General features: G+C 41.4%; 1 protein-coding gene across 1 annotated transcript in view; it reads right to left on the reverse strand.

The window, feature by feature from the left end:
* Positions 1-17,060, reverse strand: part of CUNH2orf76 (chromosome unknown C2orf76 homolog) — a 56,343-nt gene extending 39,283 nt beyond the window's left edge. The window contains exon 1 of the mRNA XM_029225904.1: positions 15,334-17,060. The gene's annotated coding sequence lies outside the window, so the exon portion shown is untranslated. The remainder of the gene's footprint in view (positions 1-15,333) is intronic.
* Between the last annotated feature and the right edge of the window lie 8,676 nt (positions 17,061-25,736).

The following is a 25,736-nucleotide window of genomic DNA, read 5'->3' on the forward strand; positions in this document are numbered from 1 at the left end:
CAGTCCAAGTTCCCAAAGAGTTTAGAGCTGGACAGATCTAACTTAATTATTGAGTCTACCTCTTAGCCCCAACACATAGGTGGATCTCACACAGCTAGATCTCAATAAATAGTAGCTGCTTTTATCAACAGTCTACTTGGGATTAAATAGGTTTGGGCATAAAGACAGCTCATGTAGGAAGCAGATAAAGATACAAGATTCCCAGGTACAATGAAATAAATGATATAAATGGTCTAACCAAGGAGGCTGGGCAAGCTAGCACATGCATGCCTTATGAAACTTTTCTAATTGTAGGTTTGTTTTTTTCACTTAATAAAAAGCTGCCCATATATTGTACTTAAATAGCTGAAGTTTTCAATTTAAAACTCCAAATTTGCATTAATATCTAATTTTGGTCAACAACATATGGTCATCTTCATCAGAAATTTGTTGTAATTTATACTCAGTAACTAAACCATATTAGCTACTATCAGAATGAAGCCATTATTTAATTTGCCTCAAGGACTGTTGGAAATACAGCTTGTTAGTTTAGGGAGCCAGACATACTGTAGAGACAGCTTGGAAAGCCAGTATTACAAACTATAAATGTGACATTTTCCCAGAAGGCTTGACCTACTTTAAAAAAATGAATCTGATCAAGTTTAAAACGCATTCCTCAAATGAAGGGACAGAGAAACCAAAAGCAATAATTTAGGGGTAAATTAACAAAAAATATTCAAGGACATGAAAAAAGATCTGAATAAATGAAATGATAGACCATGTTCTTAACGATGAAAGCTCAAAGTTGTAAAGAAATCAATTCTCCCTAAATTAAAATATAAATTAAATAAAATCCCAATCAAAATATAAAATGGTGGTCTGGATTTATCACAAATACTTCTAATCTGGATGAAAATGCTTGTGAACTTAGCAAAGTCATAAAAGAAAAAAAGAGATCAGCAGCACCAATTATTAAAACACACTACAAAGTAACAACAGTCAGATATATAATAGTAATACATGAACAAGCTAGTATGATGTTCATATATTTACAAAATGCAATAACAGAAATGTTAAAGGACAATCAATCTAAGGTAATTTAAGCTGTGACACTGAGGACTGACAAATCAATAGAACACAATAGAAAACTCAGAAATAGACTCAAGATTCGAGAATTTAGCATAAAAATGGCATTTCAGGGCTTCCCTGGTGGCGCAGTGGTTGAGAGTCCGCCTGCCGATGCAGGGGACACGGGTTCGTGCCCCGGTCCGGGAAGATCCCACGTGCCGCGGAGCGGCTGGGCCCGTGAGCCATGGCCGCTGAGCCTGCGCGTCCAGAGCCTGTGCTCCGCATCGGGAGAGGCCACAACAGTGAGAGGCCCGCGTACCGCAAAAAAAAAAAAAAAAAAAAAAAATGGCATTTCACATTTGTGGGGAAAAGATAGTTTATTTAATCAATGGCATTGGGAAAACTGGTCAGACATTTAAAAATTTTTTTAATACATCTTTACTGGAGTATAATTGCTTTACTGGAGTATAAGTGCTAGTTTCTGTTGTACAACAAAGTGAATCAGCCATATGCATACATATATCCCCACATCCCCTCCCTCTTGAGCCTCCCTCCCAGCCTCCCTATCCCACCCCTCTAGGACATCGCAAAGCATCAAGCTGATCTCCCTGTGCTATGCGGCTGCTTCCCACTAGCTATCTACATTTGGTAGCGTATATATGTCATTGCTACTCTCACTTCACCCCAGCTTTCCTCCCCACCCCTGTGTCCTCAAGTTCATGTCCTCTATGTCTGCATCTTTATTCCCGCCCTGCCCCTAGGTTCATCAGTACCTTTTCTTTTTTAGATTCCATATATGTGTGTTAGCATACGGTGTTTTTCTCTTTCTGACTTACTTCACTTTACATGATAGACTGTAGGTCCATCCACCTCACTACAAATAACTCAATTTCGTTTCTTTTTATGGCTGAGTAATATTCCATTGTACATATGTGTCACATCTCTATCCATTCACCTGTCAATGGACACTTAGGTTGCTTCCATGGGTACTGTAAATAGTGCTGCAATGAACGTTGTGGTACATGTCTCTTTCTGAATTATGGTTTTCTCAGAGGATATGCCCAGTAGTGGGATTGCTGGGTCATATGGTAGTTTTATTTTTAGTTTTTTAAGGACCCTCCATACTGTTCTCCATAGCGGCTGTTATCAATTTACATTCCCATCAACAGTGGAGGAGGGTTCCCTTTTCACCACACCCTCTCCAGCATTTATTGTTTCTAGATCTTTTGATAATGGCCACTCTGACCGGTGTGAGGTGATACTTCATTGTATTATTGATTTGCATTTCTCTAATAATTAGTGATGTTCAGCATCTTTTCATGTGCCTCTTGACCATCCGTATGTCTTCTTTGGTGAAATGTCTGTTTAGGTCTTCTGCCCATTTTTCAACTGGGTTGTTTGTTTTTTGGATAATGAGCTCCATTAGTTGTGTGTATATTTTGGAGATTAATCCTTTTGTCCGTTGTTTCATTTGCAAATATTTTCTCCCATTCTGAGGGTTGTCTTTTCATCTTGTTTATGGTTTCCTTTGCTGCACAAAAGCTTTTAAGTTTTATTAGGTCCCATTTGTTTATTTTTGTTTTTATTTTCATTACTCCAGGAGGTGAGTCAAAAAAGATCTTGCTCTGGTTTATGTCTAAGCATGATTTTCCTACGTTTTCCTCTAAGAGTTTTATAGTGTCCGGTCTTACAGTTAGGTCTTTAATCTATTTGGAGTTTATTTTCGTATACAGTTTAGGTAGTGTTCTAATTTCATTCTTTTACATGTAGCTGTCCAGTTTTCCCAGCACCACTTATTGCAGAGGCTGTCTTTTCTCCATTGTATGTTCTTGCCTCCTTTGTTGTAAATTAGGTGACTATATGTGCACGAGTTTATCTCTGGGCTTTCTATCCTGTACCACTGACCTATATTTCTGTTTCTGCACCAGTACCATACTGTCTTGACTACTGTAGTTTGTAGTATAGTTTGAAGTTGGGGAGACTGATTCCTCCAGCTCCATTTTTCTTTCTCAAGATTGCTTTAGCTATTTGGGGTCTTTTCTGTTTCCATACGAATTGTTAAATGTTTTGTTCTAATTCTGTGAAGAACGTCATTGGTAGTTTGATAGGGATTGCACTGAATCTATAGATTGCGTTGGGTAGTATAGTCATTTTCACAATATTGATTCTTCCAATCCAAGAACATGGTATATTTGTCCATCTGTTTATGTCTTCTTTGATTTCTTTCATCAGTATTTTATAGTTTTCTGAGTACAAGTCTTTCACCTCCTTAGGTAGGTTTATTCCTAGGTGTTTTATTCTTTTTGTTGCATTGGTAAATGGGATTGTTTCCTTAATTTCTCTGATTTTTCATTGTTAGTGTATAGGAATGCCAGAGATTTCTGTGCATTAATTTTGTACCCTGCAACATTACCAAATTCATTGATTAGTTCTAGTAGTTTTCTGGTGGCATCTTTAGGATTTTCTATGTATAGTGTCATGTCATCTGCAAACAGTGACAGTTTTACTTCTTCTTTTCCAATCTGTATTAAACTGGTCACACATTTGGAAACAGGTAATGCTGGATTCTTACGTCATACCTTATACAAAATAAACCATATGTGGAACAAATATTTAAACTAAACTGTAAAATCACAGGAAGGCATCAAAAAATGGGTATAAAATTTTATAATCTTAAGGAAAGACCTTTCTAAACAAATAAAAATCAGCAACCATCAAGGAAAAGGATGACAGATAAAACAACAAAAAAACGTTAAAAAAATCAGTATCTTAATAGAAACATGGGTAAAAGTAATTAATAGGCAATTGGCTGAATTGTTAAGAAGTCAATAACATGAAAATATGATCAACTTTACTAGTAACTAAAGAACTGAAAATAGAAATACTAAGATATCAAGTTGCCATCAGATTGGTAAAATATTTTTAAATTAAAAACTGGCCACACCAGTGTTGGCAAGGGTATAGAAAAATAAATATTTTATATACTCTTGCTAAGAACATAAAATGATACAGCCTTTCTGGAGAGGAGTGGGGTAATCTATATCAAAATTTTAAATTTGCCTACCCTTTGACGTGGCAATTTCTCTTCTACTAATTTACCTGGAAGATAATCACATCAAATATTTTCAAAATCCATGTGTTTATAATGATATGGTTTAAAAAGCCAATTAGTCACTCTGGAAGCTAAAAGGGCACTTACTTGTTTTTCTGAAAACTGGCTTACCAAGGTGGGGAGGTGGGCATTGAAAATAAGAAAAATAATCAAATTCTTATACAGACTGTATTTCAAGGTTACCAAATGGCTGATGAAAAAGTTCTTCTTTATAGAAGAATTACAGCTAAAAAGCACTGAAGGAATGACAGAATTTAAAAATCATGATTTACATATTTATCAAAATGGCTAAAATAAAAGTGATAACATCAAATGTTGGTGAGGGTGCAGAGAAACTAGATCTTTCATTCACTGCTGATGGGAATGCAAAACTGTATAGCCACTCTGAAAGAGAATGGCAGTTTCTTACACAACTAAACATGTGCTTATCATAGACCTAGCAAATACACTCTTGAGTATTTATGCCAGAGAAATGAAACCTTACGTTCACACAAAACCCTATACACGAATGCTCATAGCATATTCACGTGTAATAGCCCAAAACTGGAAACCCAAATGTCCTTCAACATGTGAATGGTTAAACCAACTGTGGTATATTCATATCATGAAACACTGAGTAATAAAAAGGAATAAACTGTTATACACATAACAATTTTGATGGATCTTAAGAGAATTTAAACTGAAAAAAAACCACCAATCTCAGAACATTACATACTGCGTAGTTCCATTTATATGTCACTCTTGTAATGACAAAATTATAGAAATGGAGAACAGTGTTCCGGAGGTCAGCGGGGAGGGAAGGAGGTGGCTGTGGCTATAAAAGGGTAACATGAGAGATCCTTGTGATGGAACGGATTCTTGACCATGGTGTTATCCACATTTATCTACATATGTGATAAAACTGCATAAAACTAAATGCACATGCACGTGCATACATACATACATAAGAAGATGTAAAACCAGTGAAATCTAAATCTGGTCCATGGATTGTATCAACATCAATTCCCTGGATGTGATACCAGACTACACTGAAGCAGGATGTTACCTTCGGGGAAAACTGGATGAAGGGCATACAGGATCACTCTGTATTACTTCTTACAACTGCATGTGAATCTACAATTACCTCAAAAGTTGCTAAAAGCCATCATTTTGAAAACCCTAATGATATAATGAATGTAGGCAATGATCATAAAAGGGTGTCAAAACCATTAGGTAAAAGATGGATGGGAAACTTTAGAATGAATACTGCAGAGGCTGACAACCCTTGAACTTAGTAATCAAACTTAACAAATGAATCAAGCCTCCAGATCTAACTCCTGGTTTATGGGCTATGATGGTGTCTGGAAGAACAAGTTAAATAACACCATAAGGAGGTCATCAGCCAAGTTCAGACTACACCTGTCCAAGGTGCACGAAAGGCCTTCCATACTCAGCCCCTCCCCACCCCTGTGATGGTATTCGTCACCACCACAACCCACTTTGCGCATGCCACCCCAGCAGCAACAACTGCCCATGATTTCCCCACGTACCAGGCTGTTCCAAGCCTCTTCTACACCTTTCCACCGCCAGCTTTTCCCCAAACTCCCTGTGCCCCTCGCCTCTTCACCTTACCACACAGGCAGCCCCCAAAACCCGGCCTGGGACCACCTGCTCCAGGACAGCATCACAGTCAGCTCCTCCTCTGCCCCAGCTCAGCTAAAGACCCCTCAGTCCTCTCACAGCACCTGACCATGTCATACTGCAGTCATCTGTTCATGGTTTATTTTTGTAAACCCAGCAACATGTGTGTCATGAGGCACATTAGAGCCCCCATCAATGTCTGGATAACATGTGTGTCATGAGGCACATTAGAGCCCCCATCAATGTCTGGATAACTGCAGGGCTGAGGAACACTGGAATTCCTCCTGACACATCAGTCCTGCATTACAGACATACTACCCAGCGCCTATGAGCTTTTCCAGGGTCATGAAAACGTTTGAGACCTGAAGAAAAACCTTATTGCTCCAGAATATGAAAACCTTTAAAAATCAAAATTAACATTTAAGTAACTACCTATAACACATAACATTTCAACAGCAACTCAACCCTACTTATAATTATATGTTAGATTTAATACAGGATATAGGTCCATTTTTTACGATGTAGGGTGGGGATCTTAAAAGTAACAGTGCCTAGGGCTTAGGAAGGTCTTTAAACTTCCCTGCCTAAAAAAACCTGTTCTGGCTGGTACCTTACCCAGCTGGTTTGAGATAACGAAGAAAAACCCATAACCAAAGCAAAGCAAAACTCTTAAAAACAAGCAAAGCAAACACAAAACCCATGCAGGAATGACCTCACATGGAGCTCCCACGTCCCTGACAGGTAACCACTGCATCATCAGAGCCAAGAATAGATGTAGTCCAGCACCCTCCCCTCCTGGACCAGCCTTACAGGTCAGGTTGAAGCTGCTTTTTATGGCCCAGGATCCAGCAGCGTGAGCAGGGAAGGTGGAAATTCAGCATGGAATGGTCAGGGAAAGTCCAGACAAGCTGCAAGCCAGGTTCCCTAACAGCCTAACACCTCTCAGCTCTCAGCTGGCTCCTCTCCCCCAGGCAAAGTTCTGAGCTAAAGAGCTGTAAACCACCTTGGTGGGGGGTGGCTCCTGAGCTGAACAAAAAGCTCAGAGCCCAGCATCATGATAAGCACAAAACATGCAAATGCATAAAGTACTCCATTGACAACCTCTCTCAGCTAAAAACAACAAAAAAAGTAACTACAGCCAATTCTGGTTACTCGCAGTGGATAAAAAGTAACTACAGCCAATTCCGGTTACTCACAGTGGATAAAAAGTAACTACAGCCAATTCTGGTTACTCGCAGTGGATAATATCTGTAAAGTGTTCGTGAACACTGAATTCGTGAATACCGAACCACTGCTCCTAGGGAAATACAGGGCCAGGTTCTGGGGAGCCTCTGGTTCCTCTAGCCACAACACTTTCATCAGCCAATAAATACATAACCTTGTTTTACGTGCATTTCTGTTTAAAGACACCTAATTTGACACATATTGTTGATTCATAAACGCTGAACTCACAGCCAACAGTATTACAAGTCATGCCTGAACAAAGCTTACCTAATGCACGGATTTTTTCTGTAAGGCACACACAGCCCTCTTGCACTTAGGAACACTAGATGGCACTACGTTTGGGGGCCATTTTAAACAGTGACATCACCAACAACAAGCATAAAAATGTGAAAAGCATGGCACTAAATAAAGCACAATGCAGACAACTGTTTACAATATGAGCTGAAACAAGACGGCAGCAAGTTGCCTGGTTTGACCTCAGCTGGTAACATGAATTTTGTTGACTCAAATGTGTCATTGGAGAATGCGCATCGGGGAATGACCAAGAAAGTGCCTGAGTATTGCTTTTACTCACAAGTAAATTTTAGTGAGTAGGCGAATTCACAAACACACAATCTGTGAATAATGAGGACTGACTATATTACCAAAAAGAAAAAAGAAAAAAAGTGCTTTCCAGTATTTGAAGAAAGCATGCTCTTGACATTTTTGTCCGAGAATGGAAGACAATCCAAAATGTCCTTAAGAGTTAGAAGCTTTAAGTGTAGAAGAGCACTCAGCACTCGGGCAGTTAGCATGGAGACGACTTTACAACCACCAGGCAAAAGAGTGCACTGGCTGACTTTCCTTTCCACAACAGGCAGGAGAACGGTGTACGCGACTTGAAAATTAACAGACTCCTAAGGTGAATCCTTTTGAAAAACTACAATATTTTGTAAAGTTATATCTACTCCCTAAATTTAAGTACCGTAAAATCAAAATGATCATATATGAAGTTTGCTTTAAACCTTGTCTTACCCATAGGAAAAAGGTACAACTTTCAAAAAACTAACGTTCTAACCACATACAAAAATATATATGTGTATTACTCACACTAAATGCTTTATTTTCCTCTAGATTTAGGAACTAATATTACAGGGCAAAGAGTCTATTTGCCTTCCTTTTGAAACAAATCAATAAAAAGAAGAAATACAGTTTATTGTTCTTTTACATGAGGAAACTAAACTGGCATAGATGGTCAGGTATAAAAGTAGGAAAAAGAAGAGTTCTGCTAAGATTCATCATTACTCAATATGTAAATGATTGTGACAATGATTTTGGAGTAAATAAACATATGTACTACTAAATATCATCCAAATATGTCATTTTACCCCTTAAAACGTTGTTTAAGGGAGAGGGAAAAAAACCTCCAGAGAGGGAGAGGAAAAAACCCTACATTCTCTTTATTACTCTTCTTAAAAATACTGAGCACCTAGCACACTGCTAAGTAGGTGAATGAGAAATGTTCACCTTTTAAAGAGAATACAACCTTGGCAAATTAGTAACTAAAGTTCATAAGAATGACAAATTATAATCAAGTCACATTTAAGACTATGCCTAAAATGTTAATTCCATTTTAATCTATTCTAGCCTACTTCAAAAGCATAATTTTTTTTAACTTTTAAATGGAAAACAAAATTTTATTCTAAAAATAGATCTTGGTAACAATGAAATACCAAAAGCTTGTCATTATAATAAAAAGAAAAAAGTTAACAGAAATTTGCTTTAAAAATTTTCAAAAGCATAATTTTTAAGAAATGAAACTATACATTTATAGAGTAGGACCACGTGAGGATCAAATAAACATTTGAAAACCTCTTGGTCTTTTTCTTCCAAATGTTTACTTGTATAATTCATATCAAAACCCTACTATAGGGACTTCCCTCATGATGCAGTGGTTAAGAATCTGCCTGCCAATGCAGGGGACATGGGTTCAAGCCCTGGTCCAGGAGGATCCCACATGCCGTGGAGCGACAAAGCCCGTGCACCACAACTACTGAGCCTGCGCTCTAGAGCCCGCGAACCACAACTACTGAGCCCACACGCCACAACTACAGAAGCCCGCGTGACTAGAGCCCATGCTCTGTAACGAAAGAAGCCACCGCAATGAGAAGCCCGTGCACTGCAACGAAGAGTAGCCCCTGCTCGCCGCAACTAGAGAAAGCCTGCGTGCAGCAACGAAGACCCAACGCAGCCAAATAAATAAATATTTTTTTAATTATAAAAAAAACCTATTATATTAGAAAAATCCGTTTATTCATCTTTCACTGACGTGAAACTTTTGAGAAAGAGATTTTCAATGTATTAACTTATGAAAGATTTAAAGTCTTTGACCTCAGCCATTTTTAAGATAGGTTAAAAAAATAAAGTCTCACACCTTAGGTGCTTAAGATAACATAGGAGGTGCAAAACAAATATTAGTTAAATCAGATGACCACACAAATACTTCTCCATGCTATAACTGCTTTACTGCAAGATGACATTAGCAGCTGGCCTTTCCTGAGGAAGAGTCAATCAATTCTAGTAAATAAACCCTCGCTGTTCACCCTGAGTACACCACCCAATGACAAATCAACACCTACAATTCCACAGACCTGCCTTTGTGACCTTCAATTTGGGGCAAATACACAAAATCATAATCTGTTTTCTCTGCTCACAGCAGGTAAGACTCTCAGAGAGCTAACTATTCTGGGCAGTTGAGTTTTCCAAAGGGTTTGAGACTTAAACCATTTGGAAAGAATATTTCACGCACTTTCCTTCTTGTTTTAAACAAGGTACACTGAACGTAAATTCGATTTTTCGTGATACACAATCATCAGTGAGAATGTTAATCCTTGTACAGTGTGTGTGGGAGACGATTCTCCATGGTGCTCTCACGCTTCTGCACGTCTTGCGAGCAGAGGCGCTGGCTGCTCTAGCTCTCAGATATCTTTTCAAGGATGTGTGTATAGCAAACAACCCAGGAAGACAGAGATATTCTCTCCCTCCAGAATAGAGGGCAGGTTGGTTTGTTGTCCACTATAATAAAAATAACGTCTCTCTCTGGGCTAAGTTTGGGCAGGTTCGCTTGCAGTTCTTTTTTTTTTTTTTTTAAGTGTTGCTACGTTATCTTTTCAATAGTACATTTATTGATTTATTTACTGACTGCACCGTGTGGCATGCGGGATCTTAGTTCCCCGAGCAGGGATCGAACCCGTGCCCCGTGCAATGGAAGCACGGAGTTTAAACCACTGGGCCACCAGGGGAGTCCCTGCTTGCAGTTCTTTATAAAATATTTGGATTAGCTAAACTCAGGGTTCTACAGCTGTGGACTCACGGGGCAAGAGGAAATGACACGAACAGGGAGCTCATGCTATTGGCTGTGCTGTAATGCCGTCCTTTGTCTCAGACCCAGGAGTTCCATGTCTTCTGCCAGCAACCAGTAAACTGTGACAGGCTGATCTGTCAGCTTCCGAGTAGGATAAAATCTCAAGACTCTTCACAGTTCTTGACAGTGTGTGACAAGGATGGGATGCTGGCAGAAACATGGCTTTCTGGAACAGAAAAGACAAAGGTCCCACGGGTTTAGGGCATATAAGAAGACTCCCTGGGATCCAGAAGCAAATGTTCTTGTCCAAGTGGTGGGTGTGGGGTTGTAAGGGTTAATTAACCTTTAGAGGATGAGCAGCAAAAGGGAGGATTGAAACAAACTGCCCAACGGTCCTTTGGTTGTTGATCACTCTCCTTGGGGTGGGAGGGGAAGGGATGCAACCATGGCAATGAGGCGCAAGCCCTGTGGCCCCAGATGAGAGGCAATGAGGCTGTAGCTGTTAAGTAGAGTCCCCAGAGCTGAAACAAATTATGTCATCAATGGGGATCTAGAGCTTTTGGGTAACTGAAAATTTCATTAAATTGAGCCATGAATAGCCACCGGGTCATATGAAACTAAACATATGTGTGCCTTGCTAACTGGCACAGAGCTCCTCTCCCCCTCTGTAACCCTGATCCCTACCCTTGCCCCCTACCCTGACATCTGCTTTAAGGAGGAGCATTAGGGGTGGCCTGAGGTCTCTCTGTCCCCAAGACAGACTGAAGGCCTTATGCACCCAAGCATACTGAGGAACTTCAGGGAAAGGAGGGACTCAAATGTTTATGGCTCTGTGGATACAGGCACCCGTATCTGTCCTACCTGGCCCTGTGCAGGAGGAGGTACTCAGATTCAGCTAGTGGGATCTGGACACAATTCACAGCGGGGAAAGGAAACTAACATGAGGGAGTAGACGGGATGCTCCAGGCCAATTCAAAGTACTGTTGTTGTTTCTACATCTGATTGTACAAATGATGCATATATATCCTTATACTTCCCTGTCTACAGTGCCAAAGGAGATTCTCCCCCATCAGGAAGAGCTATAGGTAGAGAAATGCTAGTGGGAGAAGCTCCCCTGCCGTTTGTCATCAGTGGGTGGGTTGGGACGTCATACAATTGCCCTACCTACTGATGTTCAAGGTTTTCAACATATAAAAAATGTCCTGTTGGTTGGCAAGTCAGAGACCTCAGTCTCAATGGTCCTGTGCTGTTATCACACCTCCACCAGCTAAATCCAGGGCTCTACTCAACAAGTAAAGTTTCGTGGGATTATGTGGGTGGATTCATAATGCCCAGTCCCTTTGGCCATCAAGGAACAACAGCTGTCTCCTCAGCCTCCTACCACCAAAAAAGAACCCTAGCACCTCGTTGGTCTCTTTGGATACTGGAGACAGTGTGTGCCTGGAATGGCTCTGTGATGTGTCAGTGTGGCCAGGCGGAGCTACAGTCCCCAGAATGCCCTTTCCGGCACGCTTCTGGTTACTCTGAGCCACAAGGGATATTTTCTCCTGAATGTTAGAGGAAGAAGCATATTTTATATGTACTTTGTAGCATACACATTTTGTAGATGTAATTAAAGTCCATAATCAGCTTACCTTAAATTAATCAAAAGGCAGATTCTCCTGGGCGGGCCTGACTTAGTCTGTTAGAAGCCCTTTAGGAGGACTTAGGCGTCCCTGAGCTCAGAGACTCTAAATCACAGCGGAGTCTGCACTTGCTCTCCCTTCCCCGGGGCCCTCCCTCCTGAGCGCTGCTTGAGACCATGAGCCTCAGCTGGTGTCTGTGGGGTCCAGTCTGCTCCTCATGGGCCCTTCCTGACTACCGGCCTCTGAACGTCTAACCTACTTAGCTAGTCCCCACCATGGAGTAAGCCAGTTCCTCGTGTGATATGTGTGTGGTATGTGTGTGTGTGTTCTGTATTTTGTCTTCTACTGGTTCTGCTGCTTCTCCAGTTGAACCCTGATTGATAAAGTCCTCACTTGGACACTCTACTTGGTCTTTTAACCTACAAGGCAGTATCCTGAGTGGAGCCCAAACCAATGGGCTGCATTGAAAGTGGTCTAGCAAGCTGCGGTACATCTCTACCTTTGGGCCCTACAACCCGACCACCCCTTTGAGGTACCACCAGTCACTGTGACTGATGATTTTGCGAACTGGAGCCTCTAGCAAAGGGAAGTCAGCCTCCACCCAGAGGCCCCTTTTGGTCTTGGGCTCCTCACCACCCTGACACAGCTTGTGATTCTTCAGCCTAATATTCCCATTCGGGAGTGAGTCAACTCCAGCTCAATGACTAATAAGATGCGAAGAACCAAACAGGTTCCCTTATCAAATGGAAATGATATGTTTAACAACTTAGCAAGTTGAGCCCTATGTGCATATCAGTCTGATTTGGAAAAGTGGCAGCTTTCCCTTTGGGGAAAACTTTCTTCTTCACTCCACCACCTGAAGCAAAGTTACTGACTCAACAGGACCCTCTGTTCACAGCAAGGTTCCCCTAAATGCCTGGGCCTAGTTCACAGATGGTTTGGCTAAGCTGAAACCCAGCAGTGTCCACTGGCCTACTGTGAATGTTCAGCCGAGCTCCAGCTGTGAAAAACCAAAACCAGACATGTTCACTCTGCTCAGTGGCAGAACTGAAGGCTGTTCCCATAGCTCTGGCTAATATTCCCATAGGTGAATCTTAGGTTTTACTTACTCTTGAGCTGTTGCCAAAGGCCCAGCTATTTGATCTACCTCTTAGAAAACCACAGAGTGGCAGATCAAAGACACTTCTCTAAAGGGCTGTGAATCGTGGAAACAATCCTCAGAAGAGTAGAAGAAAATTTCTTTCTTCCCAAAACAGCAGACCTCCCAAACCTCCCTAACACCCACAGCTACTCGGGACTGTTAAGCACTGAAACCGCCGCCTAAGAAATCAACTAAAAAAGAATTCTCACTCTACCTCCCTCATCTCCTCCTGGAACACACCCTAGAATGGCAGTTTGTTCACTGAACACAGCTATCCCCAGAAAGGGATCATCCTCTCTCTGGTTTCCTGGGAAATGATCAGGACAAAGAGGAAGAGAGCGGAGGGGCAGTTATAGAGACCAGTGTGAAATCCTGGGATTCCATCCAGACCGTTCCTGTGCATAATGCTTCTTTCTTTCCCCTTCAGGTACCCCCAGCCAGCCTGACTGGTACATCTTCCATGTGGCAAGGTGGCCAAAAGGGGGCTTAGGGGATTTGAACATAACTCTGGTTCAGCTTCCTGGATTCTCTTGGACTAACAATGATGTAGATCACATCGGTGGAGTACGCTTCAGGCCAGAGTGGGGGACCTAATGGGTCTCCGTAAGTTTTATAAAAACTCCCTTCAGGGAATAGGAGTTGATTAGAAAAAAGGTGAAGTTATAGCTTCTGGAATGGGACACACACATTTTTGTGGAGGTGGAGGGAGGGAAATAACCTCACCACCTGGGGAGAGAACAACTTGTGCCCCAGGAGATAGGGGTGGGAAGGATCATTTGTTAACTATCTTTTATCTTTCAGAATTGCCCCGGAGCAGTTCTCATGAAGCAGAATACCCTGACAAGGTTCCCCCAAACTGGTATAAGCACCTTAAATTTAACTGACTCCTGAATTTGCCACCCCTGACAGATGGCTCTGACCACAACGATAACCATCACCAACAAGTGTATCAGAACATCTGTCCCAGCTCCTGTACCTCTCCTACAGAACACCTATCAAGGGCTTCCCTGGTGGCGCAGTAGTTGAGGGTCCGCCTGCCGATGCAGGGGACGCGGGTTCATGCCCCGGTCCGGGAAGATCCCATATGCCGCGGAGCGGCTGGGCCCGTGAGCCATGGCCACTGAGCCTGCGCGTCCGGAGCCTGTGCCTACTATCAGGCTAAGGGTCACACTGGAGGCCCTGACAACCTGTGTGCTCTGAACCATGTGGGTCCCAATTGTAAAGAAATTTCTTTCCAGTGTCACACCAGCACTTCCAGGCCTGTGATTTTGTGTCTTTGTGTGTGCGTGGCGAGGGGGGGGCTCCAGTATTAACTTGCCTCTCTCCCCCCAATGCTGTTATTTGCATCTTAGACCTGCAGGTGTTTCAGAAAACAACATGAGTAAGCTCTCACATGACCATCAACTAGATCAATGGTGGCAATCTCTCCAAAACAGCCCTTGGTTACTCAGGAAAGCTTCCAGGAGGGTTAAGTGCACCCTATGGGCAGTTTTCCCCACAATGAGTCATCCAATTAGAAAGGGTGGTATAAAATCTGTCCCCAGCCTTAGCTAAAGTGATAAGTAACACCACCTCGCCCTCACTGCCAGTGTCATTATGGATGGCAGCCTCTATAAACTTCTGCCTTTTGCCCAGGGTGGTCTGTGCCAAGGCTAGCACAAGCTGCTGCACCTGGACTGATGCCTCAGACCAAGTGGGAAGGTCAACATAGAAACCTAGAGAAAGCTCCCTCGTTTTCTAAGGCTCACGAGTGGTTCCTGAGATTTGTTCAGGACCCTGGGGGCATGGCGAAGGTCAATACTGCAGGTTGGCCTAGTCCTGCTGCTTGGAGTCTTACTGAGAGTAGCCCTAATTAAATGCTGTCTGAGACAAACGGAATCGACCTAGTTCCAGCCCCTGTCAGTCAGATTAACCAGAGTGGCTGAGAAAGTGGCACACCCATAGGAAAATTCACCAGAATATGGTGTAGAAATGAGGAGTGGCTCTTAGTGGAAGACAATTTTCCATGAGTATCTTATAAGCCAAGGCACTAGTGGCCTTTGTTCTGGGCTATCTTTTCCCAGGATGTCTGTATAGCCTACAGCCTTGGAGGACAGTGTCTGCCCCCAGCAGAGGGCCAGTGTGTTTGCTCTCCAGAATAAGAGTTGCCTACACATGCCTGATCCAATTCCCCACCTCCCATTCTCCCTTCAATCCATTCTAAACAAGATTTTGCACTCACCTCTCAGTTAAAACAGCACAGGGTCAGATCCACTGAACATGTCTCTGTCCTTATCTGCATATCACTTTGATGCCAGTGAAGAAAGATCACACTCAATTTCTCAGAAGCACTCAACATGGCTGAAGAACTTGCTCATCCTTCTCTGCCTCTGTGACACCACTTTCTCCAGCTGTCTCTTACTGCACTGCTCCTTTTCTAGATCTCTTCCAGGCTCCTCTCCTCTTTAAGAACTTGAAATGTTAGTGCTCCTAACATTTCCAGCCCTGAGGTCAAAACTGGGTTGGCTACTTAACTTCTCTACTTAGATATCACCAGGCATTTAACATTTAACATACCCCAAGCTGAACTTGGCAGTTTAAATCTCACACCTACCCCCAACCCTGATTTCCCCATCTCAGTCGATTATACAATCATTCACTGAGTTACTCAAGCCATCAGCAAAGGATTCCTCCTTTCCCTACTCTCTAGCTAACCCATCAGCAAATCTTCTCAGCTCTCTCCCCAAAACGTACCTTGAATTTCCCCATTTCTCTCCATCTCCCTTACTGCTACACTAGTCCAAGCCTCCACTGTCTTTGTCTCTATTGGAAAAATAGAAAAGCTCCCCAATTGGTCTTTCCACCACCAGTGTGGTCCCCTCAATCCATGTGGCATATAGCAGCGGGAGTGATCTTCTAAATATGTAAACCTGAGTATGTCTCCCCTGCTTAAAATTCTTCAAAGGCTCCCCAGAACCCCTAAAGTAAAGAAGTGAACTCATCACCATGGCCAGCAAGTCCCTGCATGATTTGGCCCCAGACCCCATCTCCCCCAGGCCACCACACAACAGTGACACTGGCCCCTCTTTCACTTCTTCCAACACATCGAGCTATTTCTGGTCTTTACACAGGTTGTTCCCTAGCTTGAAACATGCTTGCTTTACTGGATCTTCCCTGTCCTTCTGTTCTCAATGTAAATGTCACCTCATCAGAAGGACCTTTCCTGACTGACTCAACCCCACTTAGTCCTCCTTTGCTCTCAGTTTTCCCCCCACTGTGACACAATAATGCATGAGGCAAAAAGGGCTGTGTTTTTAGTACCAATTTGCTTATTTCTGATTTTTAGATGAATGCTGTTGCGGGTTGTACTGTGTCCCCCCTAAAAAAACATGTTGAAGTCCTAACTCCCACCCAGGACCTCAGAATGTGACCTTATTTGTAAATACAGTTGTTGAAGACGTAACTCATTAAGGTGAGATCATACTGGAGTAGGTTGGGCCTCATATCCAATATGACCAGTGTCCTTATAAAAGAAGAGGGCCTTGTGAAGACAGAAACACAGGAAAACACCATGCGAAGATGGTGGACTGAAGTGATGCATCTACAAGCCAAAGAATGCCTGGGGCTACCAGAAGCTAAGAGAGAGGCATGGAACAGATTCACCCTCACAGCCCTCAGAAGGAATCAACCCTGCTCACTGATTTTGGACTTCTAGCCTCCAGAACTGTGGGACAATAAATATCTGTTGTTTTAAGCCACCCAATTTGTGATACTTTGTTATAGCAACCCCAAGAGACTAATACAAATGCCAAATTGCAAAGACATATATAGAAGGGAAAGGTGTTCTTACAGAGGGAGGTGGTGGGTAAAGGGGCAAAAGTGACTGTTTTAACATTATGTTTGCTTAAACTAAAACTTTCATTTTCAAAAGTAACCTAATTATTAAAACATGAACTAGAGTTACAGTGAAGCCTCACTACCACTGCATTATTGTGATTTGTAGGAAAAATATATATTTGGTCTTCATCCACAGTTCCTGGCTCACAGCTCCCAAAACTCTTGGAATTTCCTGAACGATGGGATGATACTTGGTCTCTTGTCCTCAGTTCCTGAAAACACTTCAGGGAAGGTGACTTTCGGGATCCCACCCAAAGGTGGGGGCTGGTTGTCAGGAGAACCAACTTTCAGTCCCACCCCCTGCCGGAAGTTGAGTGAATCACCACTGGCCAGTGATTTAGTCAATCATGACTACGTAACAAAGCCTCCATAAAAAACCCAAAAGGACAGCTTTTTGGACCTTTTCAGAGAGCTTCCACATTGGGAAACCAGAACACTTCCACATGCCCCCATGCTTGGCCCCATCCACCATGAGGACAGAAGCCCCTTTGTTCAGGACCTTGACCTTCGTATCTCATCTGGCTGTTGATTTATATCCTTTCATAATAAATCAATAATCTAGTGAGTAAACAGGTTTCCCTGAGTTCTGGGAGCCCTTCTAACAAACGAATTGAACCCCAAGAGGGAGTCGTGGGAACCTCTGATTTACGGCCAGTTAATCAGAAGTACAGGTTACAACCTGGACTTGCAATTGGCATCCTGAGTTGGAGGAATCATCAGAACCTCCAATCTGTAGCTGGTCAAAAGCACAGGTAACAACTTGTGACTGGTTTCTGAAGTGGAGGGAGGTCTTGTGGGACTGAGCCCTTTGTCTATGGAATCCGATTCTATCTCTGGGCAGACAGTGTCAGAAATGAGTTGAACTTTTGTATACCTGCTAGCATCCAAGAATTGATTGTTGATGTGGGGAAGTCTCCACACACACACATTGGAACTGGGTCCAGGAACCCAACTCAAACAGGCCAAAAAAAAAAAACAAAAAAAACCTGTCTATTATTACACCAATCCATATTAAATGGTACTGCAAACAGTTCCTGAAAAATTATAATGGAGTCAATGAAGAAAAGCCACAGACTCCTCAGTCTCAACTCTACGACCTTATAATGAGGATAGGAGCAAGTTCTTGAACCTCTAATTTTGTTATGAATTTGCTTCAAGGTTTCTGCTTTAATAAACAGCATTAATGATGATAATAATAGCTACTCAGCATGTGTCAAACATTGTGTTAAATGCTTTAGAAACATCATTAATAATCCTCAATTACCTATCAGCAAAGCAGGTCCAAGTGTCCCCATTTTACAGATGAGGAAACAAAGGATGTGTGAGTCAAGAACAATGCTGCTAATTCAGTAGCAGAGCCAAGACCAGAACATAACGTCTTGTGACTTCCATCAAGAGCTACCTATTATATCACACAAATAATGTATTTGGCAGACTCTAATACAGAACAACCAGTTTCACTGGAGCAACGTTCCCATTACTTTCACACTTAATCAGAAAGTACTGTTAAGATAAATTCAAAACTTACTTTTTGTATCACTCATCCCAGGAAGGATGCTTTTTAAAATAAACTGTTTCTAAGGTAATATTTTAAAATGTACATTATACAAGCACTAGCTAAAGTTGAATTTGGCCTTACTGAAACTCACTTTTAATGGCAAACCAATAAGTATCTGACCAGTTGGCTTTGTTTTTTTTTTTTGTTTCATTTAAGTATAGTTGCTATACAATATTATATAAGTTACCGCTGTACATTTTTTAAAGGTTCTACTCCATTTATAGTTATTATAAAATATTGGCTATATTCCCCTACCACCTGGCTTCTTCAGAAGAAAAATACCCTGCTATTGAATTTGGTAAGTTTTAAGCTTAACCACATGTAACAGCTTTCACATAGCCAAAACAGAACTAATGCTCTCCTGAAAAGAATGGAGAACAATGAGTCTGTATTCAACTTTAATAGCCAGAACTTAAGTTACAAATTCAGAACCTAGTGTAATTCACAGAGAAAATAATACTAATGAATTTTAAGCGGTACTGTTCTATACTTCTGCTTCTGGGAAGATGGAGTAGATGTACTTTTCCCTATGCTTCCTGCTAAAGTACAACTAAAAATCCTGGACATTATCTATAAAACAAACATAAGAGGATCAAAAAAGTGGAGGGAGGGTGGCAGACTGGCCAGGGACCTGTAGACCTGAGGAACAACATGGTGGAGTGGTCCCTGGGTTTTCATATGTCTCAGACACAGAGCTGAAGAAGTCAGCAACCCAGAAACACGAACAGGTGCAGGGAAAAAAAAAAAAGCTTGAACAAAGCCTGCTCTCTCTAGCCAAAGGACCAGGAAAGGGACAGCCTAGCCAAGACAGAAAACTTTTAGACAAATGAGCCCTCGAATCCAGCCAGAAATCACATAAAAATCTGCAGCCCCACCGCCACGAGCAAAGGCAGAGCTAGAGCCTAGATGTCTACCCTTCCCAGGCTTTAATGAGGAGCCCCAGCCCCTGCCAGGGTCACATCAGAGAAGGCTGAGTAGGGAGCTGGACAATAATGAGCTTGACTCCCTGCATCTCAGTCAGTGGAGACCACCTGCAGAGCTCAGACTTCCACCTCCACAGTAATAAAAGGCCTTCCCCTTCCACACTGGGGCGCTGTGGAGAGTTTAGCTAAGCTACTCCACAGTATTGCTGCCTCGGCATCCATTTTGCTGGCTGTGTGGCCCATAGGGACCTTAAACTGAAACTTGCCCCCTCATGCAAGCATGTGCCCTAGATAGCAGCCCTCAGAGTCACAAGCAAATACAAGCTCCTGATATGACTTCTCCAACAGCCCCTGTGATCACCAGTTTCCCCTGCCTCCCAGGGCCTGCCCCTTACACATCCCTTAGATAAAACCCCCATGGAGCTTACTAGAACCCTGTACTTCCCATCTGAATTGACCAATCTGGCCTTAGCCTGGGAACCCCAAAGCATTCCACCCATAGACCCTAATAAAGCCATGTGCTTCCAGGCCCTGTTGCTCTCTCTCTCTCTCTCTGCACCCAGTCTTGACCTCGCCATCTGGCCCCTCGAGGAGTGCCATGTACTCCCTCCAGGACCTGTGAGTAATAAAATTCTCTATTTCAATTTCTCTATGGTCCTCTGCTGGCCACAGCTCACCATCCAGCAATCTGTGCTCCACTTAACAAATGTTAATTTAACAAAGCAGGTAGTGTCAGAGGGGGCCCGGTGGAGAGTCAGGAAGCTCTCACCTCAAGAACCTAGAAAAAGAAAAGCAAAACAACCCAAAGTAGGCAGAAGGAAAGAAAAAATAAAGAACAGAAATCAATAAAGTTGAAAATAGAAAAATGGTAAAGAGAAAGTCAATGAAAAAAGAGCTAGTTCTTTAGAAAGATCAAAAAAATTGACAAATCCTGTGCAAGACTGGCAAAAAAAGAGAGAAGATGTAAATGACCAATATCAGAAACAAAACAGAGAATATCATCAAAGAGTCTGCATACACCATGAGGGTAATAAGGGAATACTATGAACAAATCTACATATGCGCATTTCACAACTTAGATAAAATGGGTCAATTTCTTGAAAAACACAGACTACTACTGCTAATCCAATATGAAATAGATAATCTGAATGGGAACTATTAAGGAAACTGAATTCATAATTTTGAAACTCCCACAAGAAAAATCACCAGGCCCAGAAGGTTTCACTGGAGAATTCTACAAAACACTTAAAGAATTAACATCAATTCTACACAATCACTTCTAGAAAACAGAAGAGGAGGGAACATTTCCTAATTCATTTTATGAAGCTAATAGTTACAGGATAACACACCAGAAAAAGACATTATAAAAAAGAAAACCACAGACCAATATCCCTTATGAATACAGACATAAACATCCTTAAAATATTAGCAAATAGAATTCAACAATATACACAAAGAATTATACACCACGACCAAGTGGGGTTTCTTCCAGGGAAGCAAGTCTAGTTCAATATTCAAAAAGCAAGCAATGTAATCTACCACATTAACAAACTAAAGAAAAAAAAATCACAAAATCATATCAATTGATGAAGAAAAAGTATCTGACAAATTTCAACATTCATTCATAATGAGAATTCTCAGAAAGAGAGGGGAACTTCCTCAACTTGATAAAGGGCACCTACAAAATAACCTACAGCTAACATTACACTTAATGGTAAAAGACTGAATGCCCTCCCCCGAAGATCAGGAACAAGGCAAGGATATCCACTCTCATCACTCTTATTCAACATAGGGCTGGACGTTCTAGTCAGTGCAATAAGGCAAGAAAAGGAAATAAAAGGCACATATGTCAGAAATTAAACTGTCCCTATATGCAAATGAAACTACATAGAAAATGCCAAGGAACAGGAATCTAACAAACACACACACACAAAAAAAAACCACTTCTAGAATAAGTGAATTCAGCAAAGTCACAGGATACAAGATAAACAATTGTACAAATACAAAAAAACAATCGTATTTCTATATACTAGTAATGAACACATGGACACAATTAAAAGCATAATACCATTTGCAATCACTCAAAAACAATTAAATGTTCAGGTATAAATCTACCAAAACATGCACAGGACTTACACTGAAAACTACAAACTGCTGATGAAAGAAACAAAGATCAAAATAAATGGAGAAACATGCTGTGTTCATAGACATGGTAAAAATATCAATTCTCTCCAAATTGATATGCAAGTTTAACACAATTTCTGTTCAAAATCACAGCAAGATTTTTTCTTTTGTAGACACGGACAAGATTATTCTAAAATTCATATGGATTGGGAAAATAACTAGAATAGCTAAAACAATTTTGAAAAAGAATAAAGTAGGAAGAATTGCTTTACCCAATTTCAAGACTTATTATACAGCTACAATAATCAGGACTGTGTGGTACTGGTGGAGGAATAGATACATAGATCAACAGAAGACAGAGCCCAGAAAAGACCACATAAATATGCCCAATAGATTACTGACAAATGTGCAAAACCAGTTCAATAGAGGAAAGATATCTTTTCAACAAATGGTGCTGCAGCAATTAGACATCCAAGGGGGCAGGGGAGTGGGGGGGAGAACCTCAACCTAAATCTTACACCTTATACAAAAATTAACTCAAACCTCATTATGTTAATTTTAAAATGCAAAACTATAAAACTTTTACAAAAAATAGGAGAAAATCTTCAGGATCTAGGGCTAGGCAAAGATTTATTAGACTTGACACCAAAAGTGTAATCCACAAAAGAAAATATTGGAAGAACTGGATTTCAACTTATGCTCTGTGAAAGACTGTTAAGAGGATGAAAAAACAAAATAAAAACTGGAAGAAAACATTTGCAAACCACATATCCAACAAAGGAATAGTATCTGGACTATATTAAGACCTCCCAAAATTCAACATTAAAAAAAATCCAATTTAAACACGTGCAAAAGACACAGAGAAATTTCACAGGATATACAGATTGCACAAATAAACACATGAAAATATGTTCAACACCATTAGTCATTAGGGAATGCAAATCTAAACCATAATGAGATACCACTACACACCTATCAGAATGCCTAAAATAAAAAAGTGATAACACCAAATGCTGGCAAAGATATGGAGAAACTGGATCTCTCATTCACTGCTGGTAGGAATGTATAAGGTAGGAATGTATAAGGGTGTAGCCACAACAGCGGTTTCTTACAAAACCAAACACGGAACGGCCATATGGCCCAGGTTTGCACTCCTGAGCATTTATCCCAGAAAAATGAAAACATTTTCACAGAAAACCCTGTACATGAGTACAGATTCTGTACTAGCAGCAGCTTTGTCCTTCAACAGGTGAATGGTTAAACAAACTGGTTCATCCATATGATGGAGTACACTCAGCAATAAGAAAGAACTATTGGTACACACAACAATCTGGATGAACCACCGGAGAGTTGTGCTGAGTAAAAAAGCCAATCCCAAAAGATTACAAACTACATGATTTCACTTATAGAGCATTCTTGAAATGACAAATTATAGCAATAGAGACAACACATTCCTGGCTGCCAGGAGCAGGGGAGGGGGAGGGGCAGGAGGGAAGCAGCTGTGGCTATCACAGGGCAACATAAGGATGATGATGGAAATGTTCTGTATCCTCAACATATCAATGTCAATGTACTGTTTGTGGCATGTACTATAGTTGTACAAGCCATTACCACTGGGATAAATGGGAAAAGCGTACAAAGGATCTCTGTGTTGTTTAACAATAAGAGCACATAGGGACTTCCATGGCGGTCCAGTGCTTCCACTGAAGAGGGCACAGGTTCGATCCCTGGTCGGGGAACTAAGATCCCTCATGCTGGGGGAGCTGGGGAGCACATAAATCTACAATTATCTCAAAATAAAAATAAGTTTTTTTTTTTAATGGCATTATCTCAAAACAAAGTTTTTTAAAATGGCATTATCTCCAAAAGAATTATCAGCCAAATCATTTGTCATCAGATTTTAATACTTCTAATTTTTTTTGTTGACAGGCAATAAAAGAGCTCACTAGAAAAATCATCTCTAACAACCTAGTTCCAAAGCATTTACCAAGTGCTTGTCATGTGCAACTAGGAGCTAGGTTAATAGGCAAAGATGAGGAAGACAATGTAGACTTAGAAGAGAGTTTATACTTCTAATGAAGCTGAACAAGAACTACAGTACTGAGCACAAGATAACTTCATAAAACACTTCATTATTCCTGCCCATAGTCATAAGTATTTCTAAACAGAATACTTGACCACTGCATGACCAACTTACATATAAGTAACTCTAAAGTCTTCCCTTCCTTCCTTCCTTACTCCCAGCCAGTGTAGGACACTTTCCGCCAGGAACCCTGACCCCCATCCAAGCCCTGGTCTCCATGTCTCAACTAAGCCCAAACCAACCCCGACCCCGAGCCATGCTGGCTGGGCAAAATCAGGAGAGGGGAAAGGTGAGAACCACACACACACACCCATTCTCCTCTCACCCAACTTGCTGCAACTTCTCTGAATACGAACACCCAAAGGAAGAAAAGAATGGCAAAGGGGAAGGGCTGGTTGAGACCTCCAGCTGCCAGGCCTCCCCTCACCAGTTACATCATCAGAAAAGGAAAAGACACATAAGAGGGGAAAAGGAATAAAAAAAAAAAGAAAAAGAAAGGAAAGAAAAGCTATGGTACGTTTTTACGCCATCCCCTCAGCTGTCACCTCCCCACTCTTCACAAAACAAAGGCGCCCAACTCTGCCCAGCTCTCTCCACTCCTGTCCCAGAAGCATTTCGCAAGTGTCTCTGAACCCAAGTCCCCCTAAAACTGAGTTCCCTTACCAAGTTTATGATTAATATCTTTACCCAAAATTTTATTCCCTTTCTTGTCCCCTCAGACCCCAAACCTGTGCTAACTGAGCACTAATCAACCAGAGTCAGATGACTACAATTGCTGTTGTCGATAACATCTTTAGCATACTAAAATTGCTATTATAGACATCATCATTAACGTACAAACTCAGGTTGGTTCTCCAGGGCAAGATGAGCTAACAGATCCCCAAGCCATGGACCACCTGGCCAGAGAATGGTAAACCAGAGACATCCTGACTCCCAAAACTAGAAACTACAATTAAGAAATGTCACAAAACAATGATTAATCCCAGCCTCTTTGTTCTTCCCCTTTTAAAAACCCCCCTAACTCAAAGATCAAGTTGGAGTGGCTAGGAGGCTTCTCCCACTCCCTTGCTTGGTGCCCTGCTGTACAGTAAACGCTGTGCATTCCTTCACCACAAGCCCGTGTTAGTAGACTGGCTTTGCCGCCCATCGGGCGAGCAGACCCCAGTTGGGTTCAATAATACCTCCTTCCCTTTAAAACACACTGTTCTCCTCCCAGCTTTGGTGGAGCCATGCCTCAGGAGTCACATTCCAAGAAACTGGAAAACAAATACTAAATGAATATAATCCATCATTTGTGAATACTCTAACCCTTGCCTTCTAGTGAAGCTTTACTGTAAAGCTTTTTATTGATTTTCACATTTTAATGGTTAGGTTACTCTTAGAAATTAGACGTTTAGTTTATACCAAGAAATATTAAACTATTATCCACACCTACCGGACAAGAACTGCTTTCACCTGTTAATATAACTTGCCCATCTGGCTTTCCACTGAGACCCAGCAAGTGAAGCCTGTGAGTAGTCAAAACTGGCAACCCAAGGATGTGAGGGCAAGCTGCAATAATGATAATGGCCTCTCCACTAACTAGGACGGTCAATCAGGCTAACGAGCTGGCTCATCAGGTTCCCATCTTCCCTTAACATATCAGGTGTTCTGTTTCCAAGGCTGGGGGTGTAACAAAGAGACTACACAGTCCTTGCACAAGAGTTCATCTACTTTAACCCACAGTTTCACATTCAGTTCTAATAAAATTAGTTTCTAAGTTCATGGCTAATCAGAAGGAATATGTTTCATAGAGAAAAAAGCACTCTGTTCATTCACCCAAAATTTAAGTGCCTAACAAGTGCCAGGCACTTGGAGACGGAGCGTTGATTTATACACAGTGATCCCTGTCTTCCCTGGCTTACGTAGGCAAGGGGGCTCAGACAGTAGAAGAGTAAACTAAAATAAATATAAATGTAAAGAAAATAATTACAAAAAATAATTAAATAATTACAAACTGTGATTGTTGCTAAAAGGATATAAACAGAGCCAACGAACTTGTCTTTTCACGGGATATGAAG

The sequence above is a fragment of the Monodon monoceros genome, unplaced genomic scaffold (genome assembly GCF_005190385.1).
Source record: "Monodon monoceros isolate NGI ecotype Baffin Bay Population unplaced genomic scaffold, NGI_Narwhal_1 Super_Scaffold_16, whole genome shotgun sequence".
In the NCBI taxonomy this organism is placed as follows: Eukaryota; Metazoa; Chordata; class Mammalia; order Artiodactyla; family Monodontidae; genus Monodon; species Monodon monoceros.